The 21,745-nt window shown below is 38.7% G+C and overlaps 1 protein-coding gene across 1 annotated transcript in view; it reads left to right on the top strand.

Annotated features, from left to right (window-relative positions):
* DROSHA (drosha ribonuclease III) overlaps positions 1–21,745 on the top strand; it is a 1,047,543-nt gene that overhangs the window by 283,286 nt on the left and 742,512 nt on the right. The window lies entirely within an intron of this gene.

Raw genomic sequence — 21,745 nt, 5'->3', positions numbered from 1 at the left:
TTAACTCCATTATTACAGGAATTATTTTTATTTTATTTCTGTGCAGAAAAGCTATACTTCAGTGGTTTTAGTGTCTGTTTAATAAATCAAAACAAAACCAGAAGTTATGTCCTTGGAGGGACCAAAGGAAGGGAGCAAATAAATGGTATTTTTCTCATGTGGCTGGTAATGACTTGTGCCTGTCACTGCTATTCCCTGTTTATCTGACCTATTAATGGAGGGCAAAATTCCAAAGAAATGTTTAATTAACATTTGTAATTAGTATTACAAAAGACCCTGCTTTACAGAACAGGCAGCCCAGAGAGGAGGGCCAGGAAAAGACAAGCTCTTCACCCTGTAATTATTGCAGCTCTCCGTAGTGCTCTCATTCATCTCATTAACATCACAGTGGGATGGTGCCACTGCAGGCTACTGGCAGGTGTCTAACTGCCTTCCTCCTGGGGAGACTTTTACAAAAGAGGTCCTGATCTGCAAATAAGTTTGAAAGCTTGCCAGTGGAGTACCTCATTCAAACTTTGCAGTCTCCTGCTTCCAAAATACCCTAAAGACTTTCGGTTTCAATAGATAGCGATGCTCTGGGGATGCGGTTGCTTTTTAATTGTGGGAAGGAGAGGAAGAGAGAGGGGAGAAATCAAGGTTTGTCTAACAAAATATGCTATTTCATTAGCATGTTGCATTAAAAAAATAAAATAAGCTAGCTAGAAGGGAATTGTGGATGGATAAACAAAAGGAAAACCTGAGTCATCACTTGAAAAACACTGAAATGCAATCAACCCATAAAGGCGTGTGTTAATTTTCTGTGTGTGAGTAAAGCTTTTCTTCTTCTGGATTGCCTTTCTTCTTCAAATTAAATTGAAACAACTATCATATCAAATAGTCTAATTTAGTAAATGATAATAGATCTTTTATGGAAGAAAAAAAGGAATTTGGTTTTGGTTCTTCATAAAAATGTATAAAAACATAGTATTATACACTCCCGTAGTACTCAGTTTTTTCATAAATCCCCAAGTCGCGTATTTACATGAGACCCTTGCCTTTAAATGAAAAATAATTAGTGAGTTTCTAGCCATAAAAATGTGTAATAAATACCAAGATAACATAAAGTAAGAGGAAAAGACCTATAAACTTTTTCTTTTATGTTAAAGATAATACATGATTTAAAGCCAATCTCATGGTTTTTGAAGATACTTTTTTTTTTTTTTTTTTTATATGGTGGAACTGAGCTTTTTTATTACAGTTCTAAGTAATGAGGCAATAAACATTTACAATATATGGCATGAATGGAGTCAGCAAGTACTCAATGTTTGGAAAAGTCCTAAATCAGGTGCACATCCCACTGATTTTACTGGGATTGCTCTTGTAACAGAGTTTGTCAGCCCTGGTGCATTGTTTACAATGATGATTAGAGGACCATTATAAATATGCGTAAGAGCGAAAGTAAACCTACCTCTACTAAAGAGCTTGCATATTAAAGGATACTGAAGGTGATGTTTGGAACGGCAGTGCAAGAGTCAGAAAATGTTCATTTGAGTCTTGCTGGCTGGATTACCTGTAGTGAATCAGCAAAATCAGATGACCTGTGATTTTACGAACACATTGTTCAGTTTAGTGAAAGGAATCAATGCTGCATTTATTTATTGCTGATAGAGCATGTATTGCTGTATTTTTAAGAGCTCTAATCACAGCCAAGTAGATTTTGCAGGAGTCTGTTCAAATATTGAACAGAAAGGTGGTGTCTACCTCAAAGTATCTAAGACAGGAGGCATGGACAGATACAGATGGAAAACAAGGAAATAATGAATGGGCATAGGCTTGTAAAAAAATGAGTAATATGTATATATGCACTGGTGTTATACCTTAGGAGTATTTTAAAGACATTTATGAAATAAAATAATGGGATAGTTTTGCAGAAATTTACTGATATTTGGTTTTAAAGTAAAACTATTGATGATGAAAATTCACATCATGGATTGATTGAAGGCACTTGTCAACTTCCTGGCAGTGAATAAGAGATGGTAATTATAACTAGCATAGTAAAGACTGTGATACTCTAATGTACATTTCAGAAGACACAATTTAGTACTTGGGCTAGCAATATGAACCTTTAAAGGCTACTTGATGAAGTCCAAAGATTTACTATTCAGTCTGAACTTGCATCCCTTTAAGTGAAGGAGCTTGTTCTCCGGAGCAAAGACTGTAAAAATAGGCATATCCATGAAATCCTGCCCCACACTGTAAATAATTAAAAGGCCTGATTTACTAGTGAGACACACACTGAGCATACAGCTCCTAAACTCGCCATCTGACCTCTGTCCTTTTACAGATCTGCCTCCAGGGAACCGCTCTCCCAGTGTGAAAAATCTGTTACATGGATTATATAGTTGCAGCCCAATGTTTTCTTCTGAGCCAGAGTAGGGAAACTGAGGGGAAGTGTCTCACCTGTTTGTGTGAGAGAAACTTTACGCTCGTCTAAAAGTCCTTAAAAGGTCAGGTGCATAATCCTAACCCTATTTCTTACTGAGTATAGGCCAATATACTTTAAATGTATGGATCAGAGCATAATCTATACTTATATAATTTGTGCTACTTCCGGCTCTTTTATAAAAATGGGGGCAATGCTACTTTCTTATGTGAAAGGTTTTTATGAAGTTTAATTTAAAAAGTGCAAAGTGCTTTGAGGTTTATTTCTTATGAAGGGAGCTAAATAATATAATCAGTTTCCATTTCTATTAATTTGTTTTATTTTTAATGAAATTATAGCCTTTTCCTGAAATGGCTCTTAGCTTTTATGTCTAGCTTGGCTTACAGGTTTAATTGTCCTTACCTTCCAAGGCTCCCGGCAAAACCAGGGACCCTTTTGGATGTACATATTCATAGATTTGGTTTTCTGCCTTTCCCCCGGGTATTAGATACTTATGGCTTGAATTCTGCCGGCCACAGGCAAAGGATGAGGAAGGGAAAAAGAAAAAAAATGAAAAGAAAATGCTATGGTTCTCTAAAATTCTGGGCAAAGGAGGAAGAAACCTATATTCATATAATTGGACAATATGTAAGAAGGTTCTTTTAACAAGGTGCATTAAAAGACTTTTGAATAGAGGAGGATTTTGAAGAGAGGATACAAGGTTTTTGTTGATTTTTGTCTGTATACCAACCGTACTTATTCCAGCACTCTTAATCGTGGTAAGATTTGTTGTTGTTTTCTGTGCATGTGGATTGTTTCTCCTAAACATCAAACTCGAGCTGTTTTTCTCAGGTTGTTGGTGGTTTTGGGTGTTGTTGTTTTTTTGTTTTTTTTTTTTTTAACTTCTCATCGGGAGCTTGGTTGTTTTTTTGTTCTTTCTCTAGGTCACCAGGGATGCACCAAAGTGCCCAGGTCACTAGACCCAGTGTTGTACCAGCAAACCTTGTAATTGATCCTGGCAGAATGGAAGGATGAGCCCAAAAGTTCAGAGCAAACATGCACAGTGCCTTGGCAACAGCCATGAGCTGAAAGCTGACCTGGAAACAGTAAGGTATGTGGTATAGCTGTAACAGCTTTTCTACAGCGTACACCTAGAAACCATTCATACACATGGGGAGAGAGCAGAAGTCCAGAGATGTTTAAACAGAAAAAAAATATAAAAAAATTAAATCACAAAAAGCACTAAAAATGCTAGTAAAGTATGGAATATAGGCTAGAACTGGCTTGCTTTTTTGAACTTTTCAGATAGCTTTCCTTTGGCTTATGTGAAAGTACATTTTCACTTAATATGTATTGGGTTTGGATATGGCAATAATATAATTAGTCTTGAACTCAAGACCTATATGTAGCTGAGTGTAACAACAAACATCCCCTGCTCCAAACCCCCTAAAACCAGAGTAGCAATCAGGCACTTCAGATGACAAATCCATACGATTAGTGCACCAGCTCCTTCCCTCTGAAGGCTAGAGCTGAAATCCATTGTTATGACCCCAGTAAAAATGAATTTGGTGATCTACTGCATGTCGTAAAAATACAATATTATCTTCAGTTTCTACTGGCTGAAAGCTCCATCAGGGAAAAGTTTTTTTTTCTTTCTGTGTTCTATCTGAGAGTCCTTGAACCAAATACACATAGTGTATAAATAAGTGTAACCCACTGACCCTCTGTCCCACACTGTGTCCTATATATTTGAGCTTTGCTGTGCTGAAAGGAAGGAATTATGTTCCCAGAGGTATGAGCAGGAAGATAGCTGCCTTTTTTTTTCTGTTTTTCTTTTTTTTTTCTTTTTGTCCTTCATGTGATAGCATGGCATTGGCTTTCAAAGGATCCTCCTTCATGTTACCTTTGTGTAATCTCATGCATAGTCTAATTATTGACTATCCCCAGTGGTAATTTGGCTAGTAGCTGAGCTGTCTGTACTGCAGTGCAGCTGAGTCTGCATCACAGGTGGGTGTACCTGAACAAGATTTCAAGTGGCTAACATGGATTTCAGTAGGAACACAGTCATGAAAGCGCAAGTTTTACTTCAGTCTTTGTAGGCCATGCGTAATTATTTCAGTAATCAAACCCCACATCGCTACCCTTGTGTTGCTGCCTAATTCCAATTCAATGCTATCTTGAGTTTACCCAACAAGCTGCAAGCAGACTTCTGGCTCTCAAGGGGGGGGCAATGTAAAGTAAGATGTACCCTGGTTTTGAAGTATCTGGTGATGCAAAGGTGAAAACTTGCTTTAGTTGGGCTAGAGGCATGCTGTCCCCAGGCTCAAAGTGGTCTCTTCTCCCCACTTTCCCTTAAGGGTTGGCAGTTTATAACTGCCAGCCTGGGCAAGCTGTGCTTTTGCTGAGCAAATCTCTGGGACCTTAATTTGATGTATGATATTTGCCAGTTGCAGGGTTTTAATGCCTATATTTTTCAGACACTTGAAAAATACAGAGTGAAAAGCGCTCAGTTGAACCCATTGCCAAATGATAGTTGCTCTCAGTTTGGATCAGTGCCCCAGTTTACAGTTGTGATCTTCAGTGGAAAGAGCGTGGAAATAGACTGACCTTACAGCACACCTGGAAGGCCAAGAGACTCCGTCTTTGCCAAGCTATACATAGTCAGGAGGGTTAAGTTATACAGTCAGGTAAATGGTAATGCTAGCTGTTGTCATACTTTATTTGGCTGACTGTGGCTGTTAAGGCAGTCCTTTAGGGACGTTCCTTTGAAGCTGGCAACCTCTGTGTCCTAAAAATAATCAGTGCTGAACAGTCAGTGGCCAAGGGGAATGTTAATCTCAAGATATTAAAGCCCCATATCTTTGAGATTTAACTTGTGTGGTTAGGGCTAGACCTGTGAAAATCTAGATGGGATGGATGCTTGGTGGGTGATGTCTCCTAGAAAGGTGGGATTTCCAGGTTATTGTATTTTTCTCCTCCATGCAGTCACTCAAAATGCAGGGCTCTGCATTATAAAGCTCGTGATTCAACAGAAGCAGTACAGAAAGTAGTTGCCAATCAGTCATTCCTTGCAGACATCCCCTCTAGCGTATGTATGCTGGCCTTTTTAGGAGGTAAACGTCATTAACCTTTCTTTTTTTAGTTTGTATTCCAAGTTTTTTTTTTTTTTATTGAAATTCAGTTCACACTTGCAACATGCGCTCTTTTTGGACTATAAATGCTGTGCAGTATGCAGATCACTCCATCTTCTTCTGCTCCTTGTTGCTCACTGCTGCAGAGCCAGAACTTTCCAGCCAGCAGCTACTGCAGTGATTTGCGTCCAAGGGTTGTGATGGAAAAAGCCATCAGTGAGGATGGCTCTTGCTGGAGAGGAGCATGAATGCGTCCTTCAGGGAGAAATGCCTGGTGATCCTCTTTAGCACAATATCAGGCAAAATGCCTCTCCGCCTACTGCTCCTGAAGTGGGAAATGTGCAGTGGGCTTTAGACTGAGGCCAGGGTTTAAACGTAATTACAGTCCCTGTCTTTTCTACTTATTCTAGTAGTACAGAGAAAGCTACTGTTTTGCCCTTGATCTAGGTGTGCTCTCTTCCCAGCAGTGAATTATGTGACACTGTGCTTCTGTTTTAAATGCTGTGGGAAGGTTGGACATCTGTTTAACACCCTATCTCCTGAGTCACCACTTCCAGTTCACTGGTTAAAGGATGGAGTAAAAAAAATAAAATAAAATCATAGTGGCCACAGATAAGTCGGGGATTATTGTAAGAAGGAGGGTTTGATAGAAATTTGAACTTTATTTTTCCCTGTAAGCAGTTTGCAAAAAAAAAACCTAACGTGGAGGGGGAGAACTATTACGCAAAAAATTTCTAATGTGTCTACAGACTTGAGGTGACTCTCCAACCTGAAATTTAATAGGAGTCAACTTCAACATCTTGGTGATTGGTTTTTTGGTCTTTCACTGAATTCAGTCCTAAAGGTCCAATGGACGTCAGCATGGACAGGGCTGAGCTTGAGGGTGAAAAATCGCACTTCCAAATATACAGAAATGATACTATGTATGAAGTACATGAAACCGAAATGAATCCAGTGGAATCTCAGTGATGTTATTGCCAGCTTTTGTACCAGGGACTATTCTTGCTGTCTAATATTTGTAGTTGTTACTTTTCAGATTGCCGTTTCCTGGCACAGCAGTAAGCTCCCCATAGAAAACATTAGCATCCATGACTTCATAGGTTAGTAATTGGCATTTACCAATCACAAGGGAAACCTTGAAGCTTTTCTTGGCTCTGCCTCCTGCAATGAGCAGGACGTCTGTGAGGTGTTCTTTTTTCAGTGTTTCACCCAAATTGCGTCTCTATGAGTGCAGAGGGAGGAGTTCAGTACCCTAGAGAATTTTTTCCCTAATCCCTTGCTTCATCAAGGATCTCTTATGTCCTGGTGTTAAGTGTAAGAGAGTGAGCCTTCCCTGAAGGGACTCTAAGCTGTCTCTTTGCCAAATAAAACCAGGCTTTCAAGCTCTTTGGGTAATTTGACAACCCACCATTCTTCAAAGTACAGTTTCTCCCAGGTATTGATTCCATAAATCAGAAGCAAAGCCTCATGCTGTATAGATGAATTACTTTAATAGCTGGAACATCACTTCCCCCAAGAAATCACGTGACCTTCCCCTGGAAAATCTTGCAGGTTTGGACTGTGTGGGTGAGAAGAAGAAAGTGTCGGTAATTTTCTTAAGATTCTCTACAAAATTCTCTGCCCCTGAGTTCTCTTAGTTCCTCAAATCCTGTTCCCTAAAGGAATGTAAAGTTGTATTCTCTGTTTTGATTGTATCTATTTTTATGTCCCTTCTGCAATTTTTCTCTAGTCCCTTCTCTGCCTATTACACTTAACTACTTATATAGGTTGATATAAAAGCAACTACCTCTGCATCTACACAGAGAAAAGTCTCAAATGCTAGAGGCCTGAGTACCCACTGATCAGCTGCTACACTGATGTTACTACGGTTCAGTGATGACCTGATCCATTCCCTGGCCTCTCTAACCTGGAGGATAGCTGAAGCTCATGATAACTTCTCGTGCCTTTTGAAAAGGTCTTTGTACCAACAGCAAGAGAGAACGATAATTCTCTAAACCATGAGTGGTCACTGGTTTTTTAAGTTGTCTGAGCCAGTTTTTTGTCAAGCTGCCAGGGATCTCTTTCTGCTCATTGAGCCTTGAATTGTTCTACAACGTTGATGCGACTTGCAAGGTCTGGGTTCTGAGTAGAGTCACTGAGTTTGCTTGTAAATACATACTGATCACTGAATTTTCTATTAATAATAAATAATAATACTGAAATGATAATAATTGTGAGTGAACCTGACTTACCACTTGATTGCTTCCACTTTTTCTCTGGGAACATTAAGAATGGGAGTTAATTTAAATTGTATGTATTATTCAGGGCATGTCTTTTAAGCATCTGATGGCATCATTAATATACATGTAGAGGGCAATTTTGGAGACACATGTTTGATATAGAAGGATTTGGAATGTGTAACAAGTAATGATTCTTTCTTTTGTGAAGTTGTAATTAAGTTATTAAAAATTCATCCTTCAAAATATGAAAATACATTTTCTTATGCATCAATTTGTTTTAAATACAATGCATGTTTTTAAATTTGCATAAAAGATACTGTGGCTTGCCTTATGGATCCCGCCAGTCACCGTGTTGGTACCATGAACAAGAGAGCCATGTTTTGATTTTCAGCAACTAACCAAATTTATGAAGAGCTAGATACCATTGCCAGGGATTATTTGATGCTCTACCTCTCTGACTCCAGCAATGCTGTGGCTGAGCTCACCTATTTCATAAAATAGTAAGGGCAGCAGCCACCAGCCAAGGTGTAGGCCCTGATGTCTCTGGTTATTGTACCTATCCCACTGAACTGCTAAACTCTGAAGCGGATGGGTCTGATCCGGACAAAGGAGCCCCAATCAGTTAATGGGAAGAGACTTCTCTCACTCTGCTGTTGAGTCTACTGTGTACAGATGCAATATATGTTGTCTTTCCAGCATGTTCAGACCCCTGGAGGGCTTTTTTAGCATTATACTTGGAGAGTAAAGGAAAGATAAAATGGAGATGATGCACATGATGCAAACTGTGGCTTCTCTCCTCGCCACCTGGGATTTTCCAGACAAGCAGCTAGTCACTGATGTTGAGTAAGGCCCCTGCACTAACAAAGCTTTGTTTCCTAGCTGCTCATGGGAATAGTTTTGGTTGAGTGGTTTGATTTGCATGGCTTCACATTTGTTGAGTTTTGTTTTGAATTCTGGACTTGAGTTTATTTAAATTCTCCAAAGTGACATTCATTGAAGTTGCCAAGTTTCGCTTGGTTTTGTGTTAAAAGTGACGGTATTCTGGCAATTTTTCCGGATTAGTAAAAGGATTAAGGTCTGATAACTCATCAGTATTAGAGGCAGGCGCTTCATACTGTTAGAAAGCTGCAAAGACTACTTTTTCCTCTGCCCAATAGGAAGAAGCTTCTGTTTCTAGACATGATGGGTCCTATGACATCAAGTGTTAATCCTGGAATATTATTCAATATGGAAAAGTTATTTCTGGTAGTCTTTAGACCTTTGCAAAATGCATAAGCTTTTATCTCTCCTTCTGAGGTTTTTAAAATGGGACTTAGGGTATTAAGGAAACCCTGTTTCTTTGTGAGCAATATATGACATGCAACACCAGTAAAATTTCTCAGCTTTCAAATGCCACTAAAAGAGTGTGCCTGTGACATGTGTGGTCTTTTCACTGCACAGAAATATACTTTGGCATGACATAAAGCTTTTACCTAAACTGTATGAAATAATTTGCCTAATGCGATTGTGGTTTTGACTCAAGTTTGTGAAAGACTTATTTTCCATCTCTGAAGTGGGGCAGCTGAACAGCAGGAACCTCTGCAGAGATTCTTCCTGACTCAGCCATTTCCAGTGGAGATTTCTGCTGGAGAAGCTTCCTGCATGATCCTTATTGAATAGGATGGAGCTGGGAAACAAACCTTCTAGGCAGTTAAAACAAAAACAGCTTTGCAGTGAGTATTACTGTCTAGTAAATGCATCTGCAAGAATCTTGTTGCTGAAAAAACCAAAGAATAATAATAGGGTGAAGGTTGGAATAAATTTGTTTGAAATTGCAAGTGAATTTGCATGGGGAGGGAAATATTTACCTCTTCTGTTACTCCTCAATTTCTACCAAGACTATTTCTGAGGTCATTGGCCTTTCAGCATTGATGGTGAATGCGTTTAATAAAAACAAGTCATCACCTAGAAATGTTTTGCATTTATCATCTTAAGTGGGAAGTTCCCTCACAGATTTGCCTGTTAGTCTGCTGCCTAGCACTGAACCAGATGCAATTCCCAATAATCTCTGAAAACATTGGAGTTACAGATGCTTGTTTTGTAAACAGAAATTTCCCATGCTTTCTGTTGGTCCCATTATGTTGTGACGCCACAGGTTATAAGGAAGAAATTTTTTTGTGGTTTGCTTGCTCAGCTCAATTTCCTTTAAATTCAATAATTTCCTATAATATATTAGAAAATTTTAGGCTTTTCTAAAATGTGGCCTTTATAATTTTCCTACCTCAAAGAAATTGAAAATATTTCTGTAGGGCCTCAACAATAAAGATGGAAAGATGGGTGATTGCCGTGTTGGAAACAAGACAGACAACAGATAAAATTCACATGGCATAAGTGGATTATCAATGCATTTCATTGCATTGATATCCTCTGAAAGTGTTACTGGTTTGGTTGAGGTCATCTCTACAACACACACACACAAAAGGTTTGTCACCAACGAGCAGCCCGGACATTTGAAAACCATGTTTGTAACACATGCCCTTTTCGTACCTTGTCAGAATACATTCTTCCTACTTTTTAGATCTCTCTTCCCTTTTAGAGACAGCACAGTTAGCTGTTCCCACTCAGTTTCTGATGGCTTCTCTCAATTAAGCACCACATATATGGATATGCTCAGGCCAGCAGAAGTCTTACAGGAAATTTGTGTTTAATATAAGGCTACTAAAAGCTGTTTTCAAGTAGAGAATATATTTAAGATTTGACATGTATTAAAAATACAAATTCAAAAGTGTTTTGGGTGTCCACAACAAGAAGTCTTTGTCTAATGACAGTTTATAGTGAATGTTACTTGGAACACAGTGTTATGAATATTTCAGTGAGGTCTGCAGTCAAATATCCTAAAACGTGTTCCATGACCCAATATGCAAATCAGCTGTGGGATGTGAGAGGGCTGTTGGGGCTTACTCTACATAGATTTAGACTGTTTTAACAAAGGTTATTTATTAAACATTATCGACATTGGTTTTTTTCCCCACTTTCAAAATCCAGGAGGGTATTTTATTTTCTTTAGGGAAACAGCTAAGAAGTAGGTCGGGAACCGTGACACTGAAGAGGCCACTCCAGGGAAGGGAGAGGTTAAGTTTCATTCTAACAAGTAAAATAAAAAGGTTGGGAGGCTGCTGTCATTTGTGAAAGAACAACCTCTTCTGAGTTATTGTTATACATTGAACTCTTTAACATGTCTCAATTGTTCTTTGACAATATTAAGGTTAATGAAGGGAATTCCTACCACTGCATGATTCGGGGAGTTAAATTGGAGGCTATTGGAGGAATCATAATTTATATTACATAGACAAGTTTACCATGAGATACCACAGTTGCAGCATGTCATCTCATGCTGTTGGTGTGGGGGGGAAAAGGATAGCTTGAAAAAAACTCTCTTTTTGCAGAGGAAAGAGGGACTAGTGAAGCCAGAGTGCTCCCTCCACCTTAAGGGCTGTCTCTGCTCTGCAGGCCATGAGCTGTGGCTGTGGGCATGAAGGGAATACGCTCTTAGGGGAATGCAGGAGTCAGCATGCTTCCTCTGCAAAAGATAGAGAATTGCAGATGGAAGGTTTGGGCCAATGAAGCAGTGTCATTTTACATTGGTAGAAAATTGGCACCTCTCTCTCTCTGAAATGCAGCACTTCGGTGCTGACCTCTGCTCAAAATGAAGCATGGTGAACCTATAATTAGGAGAAGTTCAAGTGACTTGCACAACAGAAAAATGAGAGTTGTGGGGTTCACTTACACCATATTCTCTTAGGCTGCTGTTGAAGCCTCCTGGCATTTCTCTCTTATTCTGTCTTGCTGCTCATCTCCTTATCTTTTGCCCTTAAAGTCCTGGAGCTCAAAGTCATATGTTTATTTTGACCTTCAAAAGTGAGTTCCTAGTCCTAAAAGTTGCAGAGATAAACTTGAAAGCGTGCTCTTTGAAGCCTCAGGAATAAGAAAATTTGTGATTTTTAAAATATTTGAGAATAGCAGGGCTACTCCAAACAAGAAGCCACCAGATACCTGTATCAGCATGCTTCTGAATTAGGCAGTAATCCTGTGCTCAAAACATAACCATTTCACAATAGTATTAAATATGCTTCTTCCTGTTGGTACCTTATTCTTTTTTTGTGTAAACAACTTCTAACAGCTTCTTCTGCATCCTTATTCAAACAAACGCTAGCTTTTGTAACCAAAAAGAAAATGAGTAGCAGGTGAAAACTTATTTTTAATGATGCTGAGAACAAATGATTATATAACTAAAGACCTTAGCAATTGTTTTCTACTAATCCTTATAATTCCTCACAAATATTAACAATAGTTGATGAAATCTAGAACTTTGAAATGCTCATTTTTCTGAAAAAGTGACCCTTTGTCATCTCTATTTATTATTAATAACTTTGTGCAAGTACATGTGAGTCTGGGAAACATATGCATATAAGTACACATGTAAGTATGCCTCCATATATTAATTACCAAATCATACTAGTTACCCATTTAAGATATCTTATGCAATACATACAGCATGCAAATTGAAGTTTGAATATACATTAAGTCTACAAGGGACAGTCTGGCCAGACAGACGACGCAGCATAATTTATAGCATTTTCTCAGAAAATTCCGCAGTTGAGCCTTCTAACATCTATTTCAACTGAAGTATCTCTTTTAAAGAGATCCAGACAATTCTCAAGCACAGAGTACTGCGCTGAGTTGGGGTTTTTCAGGCTACACCTATTAATTTCCATTAAGAAGCACTGTGACGCGATGTGTTGTGAAAGAGGTGTTGGGACCAGAGGCTGCTGCAAACCATAGCCTGGGGGAGAGAGCGACCTCCAGAAGGCCAGTGCCCATTCTGGTGAGCAGGTAACGGCGTGGTCGGAGCACAGAGGTGGAGGAGCTCTGTCCCCCAACGCTGCTCACCTGACTGGAGGAATGACCCAGTGTGGGCGAGGAGCTAATTCTGAACTGGTTTAGGCAAGGGAAAGGTAATGACTCCGGAGCACGAGGAAACTATAATGGTGAGGCAAGTAATGCTATCCTATCAGTAGTTCTTGGAATGAGATCCTAGTTCGGTATAGATGTTACATCTACAAGAAAGACCTTGTTCCATGTTTATTGTGGTTCAGGTACTTCTTTTTGCTTCTTCAGTTCTGTGCAAGTTTTTTTCTATATAATGTTTTAGCTTTAATACCAAGTAGCTTTCAAACACAAATCATTCAGTAGGGTGGCTTCCAGTCCACTGCAAACAATATGGCATTCAACGTTTCACAAATGGTTTTGTTATTCTTGTCTGGTTTCACAAGTAAATCAGACTGGCAGGATTGAGAATACCCACGATACAAGCCACTCTCTGTAATAAGCATGCCCTCTCAGAGGAAATCCAAAGCGTGGTGAATGCCAAGAAGAGAGCACGCCAATGGGTCTAACTCTGTTCAGCTAAATGCGCCGATCACCGCGGCGATACCAGAGTGGGCCGAGTGAGGTGTGACTTAAGTTATCTCCCTTCTCCTAGATCAAAGTATGGCAGTTGTGTGTTACACCTCTCTGCCTTGAGTGCCTTGCAGCTTTGTAAAGCTTTGGCTTTGTGGAGTACCTAAAGACAAACATCAATATTTGGCGGGCTCAGAGCTGTAGGGGATGCTGTGGTCGTTGAAGGAGGTGGGAGATGGGAACAGTGGGAGGAAGCACTTTAACAGATAAACCATGTTTATTTTTCCTAGGAGTTGGAACTAAGGCTTGCCTTATTTTTTTTTTTTTTTTTTTTTCCTCTGTAGTTTAATAAATCTGAGAAAAAATTGATTTTCAGAAATTCTTCAAGGACAAACTTTTTGACAGTTTATTTGCAATTACGTTTTTGTGTAATAAGACCTAACTTGAAAACAGCTCTTAGGTATCAGTGTATAAAACAAATTCATTTCCATTATTTTGCATCCACTGCCATGCAATCTTATACATCAGTTTTGATATTAGGAGAAGCAGAGTGTTATTATCAACTCATCTTCTCTATATCTTTCCTCATTTTAGAGTTCTCCAATACGTAATTTTTCTTCAGACTATTAATTCTGTTATTTGTTGGTTGGTTGTTGTGGTGGTTGGTGTCCCCCCTCCCTGCCCCATCAGTTTGTCCTGAATGAAAGCCAAAACTGGATCCTCCTGAGATTTACATAACCAGATGGTACTGTATTTGGCATGTTTCATTCCTCTGATACCAAGGCTGATCACACACTACTCTTCGTAGTTCATCAATTTCAGATCTGAACAGTGTTCTTTAGAAATCCTGAGTGAATATAGCGCTGTCCTTGTAATTTGTTATTGCTCATTTATTAACATATTCTAAAAGCTTTCCTACCATCACTTCACTTAGAGGCACTTCTAGGACTTTCCTCTGTAAATAAGGACTCTGGTATGAAAACACCCTTTCCTCCAGTGTTAGCTTTATGCAAAAAATGCGTTTAGTTCTTCTGCTATTACCACTCCAAAGGAGATCTCTGTCTGTTTCCTTTTTCATTTGGGAATATGTTAGCTCTGCATTCTTCAAGTCTTTCAAAAAATTTCACATGCTCTGGTTCTTGAATAGACACAAATGAATGCTTAATGTAACACACGTTACTGCATAAGAGATGGTCCACTGTACCGACTGCTTTTACTGAGAAGCTGTCTATAGGGGAAATACCACGTTCAATACAGAGGTATTCATTTCTATCACAAAACTCTATGCTGTTTCCTTGTGTGCAAAATGTAGTACTTGCTAATGGTACTTTTATGTGGCACGGTTAATTCTGCTTTAAGTGAGTCTTCTCTGAAAATACTTGCAGTACATAAGGCCTTGTGTATAATGCTCACACATCAACGAAAGACTGTGTTTTATTAAAAACACAGAACTTGGAGTAGACTAGGCTACAAAAATCCCTTTTCAGTATATAGTAAGAATATCCATGAGGAAGCTTGGCGTGTAGTAAGTTGTGAGCTGTGAACTCCTCTGCTAGTTTGAAGCGTATTGACTTCTCTGGGTACACAAGCCTGGAACAGGCAGGAGCTGGTAGAAAGTTTGAAATTAGTAGCATTTTTTAAAAACTTGTGATATGAGTGAAAGTGGTGGAGAATGCCTTGTAGGAGGCAAGTAATAAAAACATGAGGAGAGGGGGGAGCTAACCATAAGCCTCATGAGGTTTTCTATAAAACGCCATTTAGTTATCTCTCAGCAATGCTGATGCTGAGCCGTCATTTCACTATTTTTCTGCTGGCTGCATCAGCAAGGCATTGGGACACTTACAATGAAAGTGTTTCAGCATATTTCTTAGCTAGAATCTCTTTCCTATTCCAGTCAGGACAGAATAAAACTCATCTGAAAAATCCAAGAGGGGGACGGAAATGCTGACACTTCAAATGCCCGGTTCAAAAAATCCGATGCCCATGGTACTTTTCATTCCCACAGCTCCTGAATACATTAAGCATGTTCCCTTTAAGGACAGCTTGTGTCATTGCAAACCGCGTTCTCCATGTCTAGTTGCGCTGTGTGCCTGTGTTTGTGTAGGGTTTTAATCATTGATAGTATACCTGAGCATTCATTGCTTTCTTGTTATTTCTCATGGTTGGGGTTTTTTCTGTTGCTATTGGCAAAAATGTTTTAAATGGTTTCTGCTGTGCCCATATTTGCCCTTGAATCAAAAGGGAGTAGTTGGTGAAAATATAATTCAGGGAATGTGTTTTAATTTTTTTCAGCCAAGCTCAACACTTTTTGCAGGATTTTCATTCAGTAAAGAAGGGTTACCGCTGAGCAGATTATTACATTCCATTGTTAGCCTGGAAACAGAAAACACAGTCTATGAGTAAAGGAATAAATTAATTTAAGTGCCGCAAAGTGCAATAAATTTTATTTTAATTCTGAATGGAATTGTTGTCGTTTAACCCTGTGTATGATTTGTATTCAGAAATGGTACCATTGCCCTGGTATGTCTATTAATAGTGTAGCAGTATGGTTTTCTTTCCTTCTTTCTTTCATCTCTCTGAGTCTTTTACCAATCCTTTGTTTCTTCTCTTTTTTTTTTCTATTTTTTTCTTTTTCCTTTTTCATTTTCCTCTTTTGTTTTGTTTTTTTTTTTAAATTTTTTTCTTTTTTTTTCTTTTTTCCCTTTTTTTCCTTGGTTTTTTTCTTTTTTTTTTTTTTTTTTTTTTTTTCCCCCTTGGATAGGAACAGCAACAGATCCTTTTCCTCTTCTAGGGACTGATCTTTTCCTTTTTCTGAAACTACCATCCTACAATGTATGACTCCCTGAAATTACCATGTTTTGAAGCAAATAATGCAATCCCTTGGAGAAATTTGAGTCTCCCTTTCCTAGTGCTATAAAACTTGCTTTTCTCCTGGCTAGAAAATGAGAAACCAGCCTGTGAAACCTGATCTGTTTTCTTTCCTGAGCCCTCTGCTAATTTACTAGCAAGTTGCATGTTCAGGACAGAATAAATATTTCTTTGGAAAGCTGTAGAGAGACTGATGGTTATGCAAAGCTGCTCAGAATTTTAGAACATTAGGAAATATACTGTCTGGTGCAGAGTTAGTGGGCAAGGGTTTAGATAAGGCAACTTATTATTTTACTATTCAGCTGTACTAAATATGTTAATATTTCAAATGGTCCTGCAAGACAAGGTGTACATCTGCTTGTCTGCCAGACTAGGCTAAATAAATATTCATAAAATAAATATAAAGCATTTAGGAATATCTTTGTTCCAAAATATATGACTATCTCATTCATATAATTAATTCAGATAGGCAGCTACTTGCAGAAGACTTTTATAAAACATCAGCTAGACTGCTGGAAGGGTTAACTTCCAACCAATTTAATTTCTGTTTTGAGGGAAAAAAATAATAATTGTGTAGATGTAAACCTTAGAAACAGGCTGACTGACGGTGAAAAGATCATCACCAGTATTCAACAAAAGTCAAGTGGAGAGTAGCCTTTCTCTGTTGTAAAGTGGATATTAGGTATGTTTCCCTTTATTTCTTAATGTTAATCCTGGGGAATAAATGGTTGCTGCTCATGGCAAGAAATAAAGAGCTATGAGCTCAGCTGGATACAAAACGACAAAGAGCCAGTGGAGTCAGTAAAGCAGTACTGATTTAGACCAGTGGAGGATATATAACTAAACTAAATCACCTAAATGAAATCAGCCGCTTACAAAATCTTTCAACTACAGGTGTGAGTAATTTTCAGAGATGATGGCAGTCATAGGTTCTCATGCTATCTAAAGCTGGTTTCTTTTTCAGACTTGAGGATTCAAGACCAAATTGATTAACTTTCTCTCAAAAGAAGTGTCTGTGGCTGATGCGTAGAGGGAAAGATTGTGGGGACATACAGAAGAGGCCAAGGAGGTCTCCAAAAGGAATTTTAAGTGCTGTTACTAAACAGAATTTATTTTCTTACCATTTTTTCATTAAAAATCTTGTGTTAGAAGAGGAGAAAGAGACAGAGCAACTGTTTAACTAAGCTGCTTTCACAAGTGGGACTTGTGAAAGGCCCAGACCTCTACAGTGTGTCATGTCTCACATAAGCATCGCTGTCAGCGGCTGGAGCATCACTTTCCGTTGAAGTGACTGCGGCAGGCAGGGTGGTGCATCTTCTGTGAAATGTTTTTATTGCCTCTTTTTCTTACATTTGTTTTTGTGGAAATTTAGAACCTGTCACACCCTTTTCCATATTAACAGAATGTAACTCCAGGAGAGCACATAAATCCAAACCCATTTATTCTTGTCTCAAAACCCTTCTTGCTCCCCTCCCATATTTTTTTCCTACGCAAGACCTAAGACAATCTCAGAAACACAGCACTAAAACAGCCTGTTAAATTCTGATATATCCCAGTACATGTCATTTCCTCCTCCTTCACTTTAAAGATAATTTTGGAGGTTAATGAACTTAAACGTAATACTTTAAAATAATCACTAGAGATAACAGGAAAAAATCAAGCAGCTCCCCAGACTAGAAGGAAATGTTTGATCCTAGACTCACAGGCTCATTTAAATTCACTACTGTAAGTCCATCACTTTCAACTATTGATCTATGATAAGACATTTTTATTAATTTTTCCTTAGAAAAATTCACTAGCATTGAAGAAGATTCAGCATGCAGGGGGGAAGAGCTCCTTAATTTGACTGATTAGGCCAATTTACTTAGGCTTTCCTAAAAAATAAAAGGATGCACTGTAAATCTTGGACTTCATCTCTGAAATGTTTAGTCAATCCCTGGCAATTAATCCATACCTTGCTTTCTCAGACTGACATATATCATGCAGTGCTCTTTACAAGAACCACTTGTATCTGTGCATTTTGTTTTCTCATCCAGCTGTGACAAATTCAATTAGCTAATGTCTCCCTTATTCCCTTGTTGCAGCTATGCATACTGTGATCACGGATTGGTAGGAGGAGCGGTTCCTACGTATCTCCTACTCCTCCGGCACGCGGGTGAGACAGGGCAAGGTCCGAGTGGAGCGTAGCCTAAGGAGGTTTCCTGTCACTTTGTGTCCTCCTGTGCAGTCTGTTAGGACGGTAGTACGCACACACGGCCCGACATCTAACAAGTATGTGCTAGAGCAGTAGGGGTTGAGGAGACAAATTGTGGCTTCTTGAGGAAAGACCTGACCTGTATTCTGGTTTGCTTTTTTCAGCTGGACATACCAGGGACATGGCAAAGCCAAAATTCAGCTTTTTCTATGACATCTTTGCAACCTCAGCTTGCAAAAAAGAATTTTTGTATCCTTTCTCAATTACATTAGGCTGGAAAGAGAGTCTTCCTTGAAAAAGTGTTGCAAAATCAGATAGGCTGAAGTAGATCATGTCTGTCCCGATGTTAGGACACAGAGGTACACCAGGTTTTCTCCCCTAGTGTAGTTTTAAGACAAAACTGAACTTAGGCTGAGGTTCTAATTAATTCAAGTTTTAAAATGTTGGCTTATTAGGGTTCAGATTTTTTGGACTCTGGGATTCCCTCAGGTCCCAGAACACCAAATAACATTCCTGAAGGTCTTGAAATTTGCTCGAGTTGGGTGGGTCATGCTACACATGCATTCTCTTATCTTTGCTTTTAATAACTATTATGATTGCTTCAAAATCAACTGATGAAAGGTCTACATGGATGGTATTATATGAAATGATTGCAGTCCTCTGTTCCCTGAACAACAGGACCAAATACCTGTTCTTGCAGGCAGGCAAGCAGCACAGTATGTTTCAATGGTGTTCCTACTTTTTCTCTCTGTTCCCACTGGTGAACCAAATGTAGCAGGTTTCAAGGCATAATGCATACATGTAATGGGAGATTTTTTTACCACTTCTTAATTTTGTTAGACAGAAGGGAAGGAAAAAATTTGTTTGCAATTGAAGATTCGGTTGTTGTGTCCTGAATATTACTGCAGAGCTTTGTACAGTAGTGTTTGATTGTAATTTTGCTTATTGATGTTTTTGCTGCAGTAGCTGAGATGCTGCTGAAATGCAGGAGATGGATTTCAGTATACCTGAATTCTGCTTTTCTTGCTGTGAATTTTTAGAAATCAAACTGTGTGTGTCACCCCAGTCGCTGCTCCCAGCCCCTGATCTTGGCCTTGTGATTCAAACCTTTGACTTGTAGACATCTCTGATATGGGTAAAAATCTTACAGGTTTCCCACTTCTGAAATATAAGATAACCTCCATCAGTGACTAAAGCTGGCAAAAAATAAGGGGTTAGGAAGATGTTAGTTGGACTTGTATTTTATTTAGGTTTTTTTAATCTTTTCAGAACATACCTAGTTGGCTGTTGAATGACTGTGCTTCACAAATTGCTTGCCCAGCTGTATAAATTGCAGAGAAAATAATACGAATTAAGAACATTGAATAATTTATCATAAAAAGTGAAATTTGTCAAATAAATTATTCAGTGATATTATCTGACAGCTGTAACTGTGGGGCTTAATTAATGAATGTATGCAAAGCACTTTAATCTTCAGTTTATGAAAGGGATTAGTTGACAAAGTTGCATTCAGGAACAGGGGCCTGAATCTAAGGGGTCTAAGAAATTGAAGATGTCCCTTTCCATAGAGTCATGTAAAAACTTGCTGTCTACAATACATTCTAGTAAGTGTCAGCTTTTGCCAGCACATTGGATACGGTGATCTTCTATTATTTGTTTTACAAAGAAAAACCTTAAAGCTATTAGATACCCCTGACTGTACTGTTCTTGGTGGACATGAGCTTTGGTCATGTCTACCAAATATACGTATCTGGTCAGAAAGGCTTTGGATTTTGCTTGAGTGTCTAAGGAGGCATTTCCTTTATCCCCCAGCCCTGTTTTGGTGTACTTTGCTCACATCCTTAAAAAGATTACAATTAACTACATTCGTTCACTTTCAGCTTACTTCTAGCTAGTGCAGATACGTCACAATTCACGTGTATCCTCTTCAAAACAAATCCTGTAGCTGCTATTCCCCTGAAGAAGCACAAGAGAAATTGTCTGCAGAATCCTCTAAATTCAGCCAAGAGTCTCTCAAAAACTTTGTGGTGTTTTTAGACCAAACTCTAAAATAGTTTTCCCTTCGTGTGGAATTCTGCTCGTTGTCCACTCTGGCATTAATGGTTCCTTTTGATGGAGGCCCCAGTGGAGAGGCCAAAGACTGAACTAGCATAGATTTTTGTTCATTTTTCCAACCTGTATTCAGTTCAAAATTCTCACTAGTTCAAAATCAGCACATTATCCTAGGCCTAGACTGTTTGCCATTGCATATTACTCACTGGGATAAAGCTTGGAATTTTTGATCCGAATTCTTGTGGTGACCTTATAAGTGCTCTGTTCACCTAGAAACTCTAAAATAAGTTATGTTTCTGTGAATTTACCGGCAAGGTTTTTGGTTTGCATTTTTCTTTGCAAAATGTGTCACTTGCTTCTGAAGCTGCATATATATGCAATGCAAAAATTACTCTGGCAATCACAGATTTTAATTAACAGAAGAATAAGCAGGTGCATAAGAACTCTGAAACATCTTCATCCATTAACAGCTATTGTTCTGATCACATCAATAACTTACACACTCTTTTGAAAGAGTGAACTGCTAAAGTTTCTTTTTTTATTGCATTCATTATGCCAACTTATCTGAGCAGTGCCACAGAAATAATAACCTTTTTACCTTTTTATTTCCTCCAAGCTGCTTCCTTGAGCTGTGTTCCTCAGAGAACAGTGAGGTTGTAGTAATGTCAATTGCACAGAAGTCTGCTTTATGCAGAAACTTTAGTCTTGCTAATCAAGCTAATGTTTACATTGAAATAGTCAAACATGAATATATATGACCCCCCAAATGGTTATTTGGCTGAAATGCAAAAAAATACTCCTATGGCCAGAAAAGAAGCCTGGTGACTGTTTTTCTTATAAAGTATAGTGTCATAGCTTTTGGAAACTGCTAGAGCCCATGTATCTGCCCAAAATAGTGTGAATGCAGTTTTGTGTGTGCTTTCAGCTTGCAGCAATCAGATAAGTACATAAAAGTAGCACTTGTTCTCCTTATTGAGTTGATCTCAATTTTGAACTTTATTTGAAGAAACTGAAAGCTCCTGGGACAGACCTCTTCCCCCTCTCCCTACCCCTTTCCCCTCCAAAGAAAATAAAAGTGCAGCCCGAGGTTAGGAAGACTTTGATTCTCAGTGGCCATGTCCAGTCACGATACTCTGACACCAATGGCTTGCTGCATAAAAAAGGCACTGCAGCCGCCTGCAACTTCTGGTAGTCAGTAGTGTTCAGCCAGTCGCATAGCCTTGGGAGAGTGTATTCACTTTACTGGTGAAATAGCATGGTGATGTTTTCTGCAGTACAATAGAAAAAGAAATAGAGAAGGATTATATAAAGTGCTTAAAAAAACCCGCAACAACAACAAAACCCCCACAAAATCTATTAACAACAGAAAACATGGCAAATCAGAAACAAACATATGGATTAATCTCATTAAGGAGAAGCAGACTGCTTGAAGCCCCCTTTC

The sequence above is a fragment of the Accipiter gentilis genome, chromosome 20 (assembly GCF_929443795.1).
Source record: "Accipiter gentilis chromosome 20, bAccGen1.1, whole genome shotgun sequence".
NCBI classification, from domain to species: Eukaryota; Metazoa; Chordata; class Aves; order Accipitriformes; family Accipitridae; genus Astur; species Astur gentilis.
This window is presented reverse-complemented; position numbering and strand designations above follow the sequence as displayed.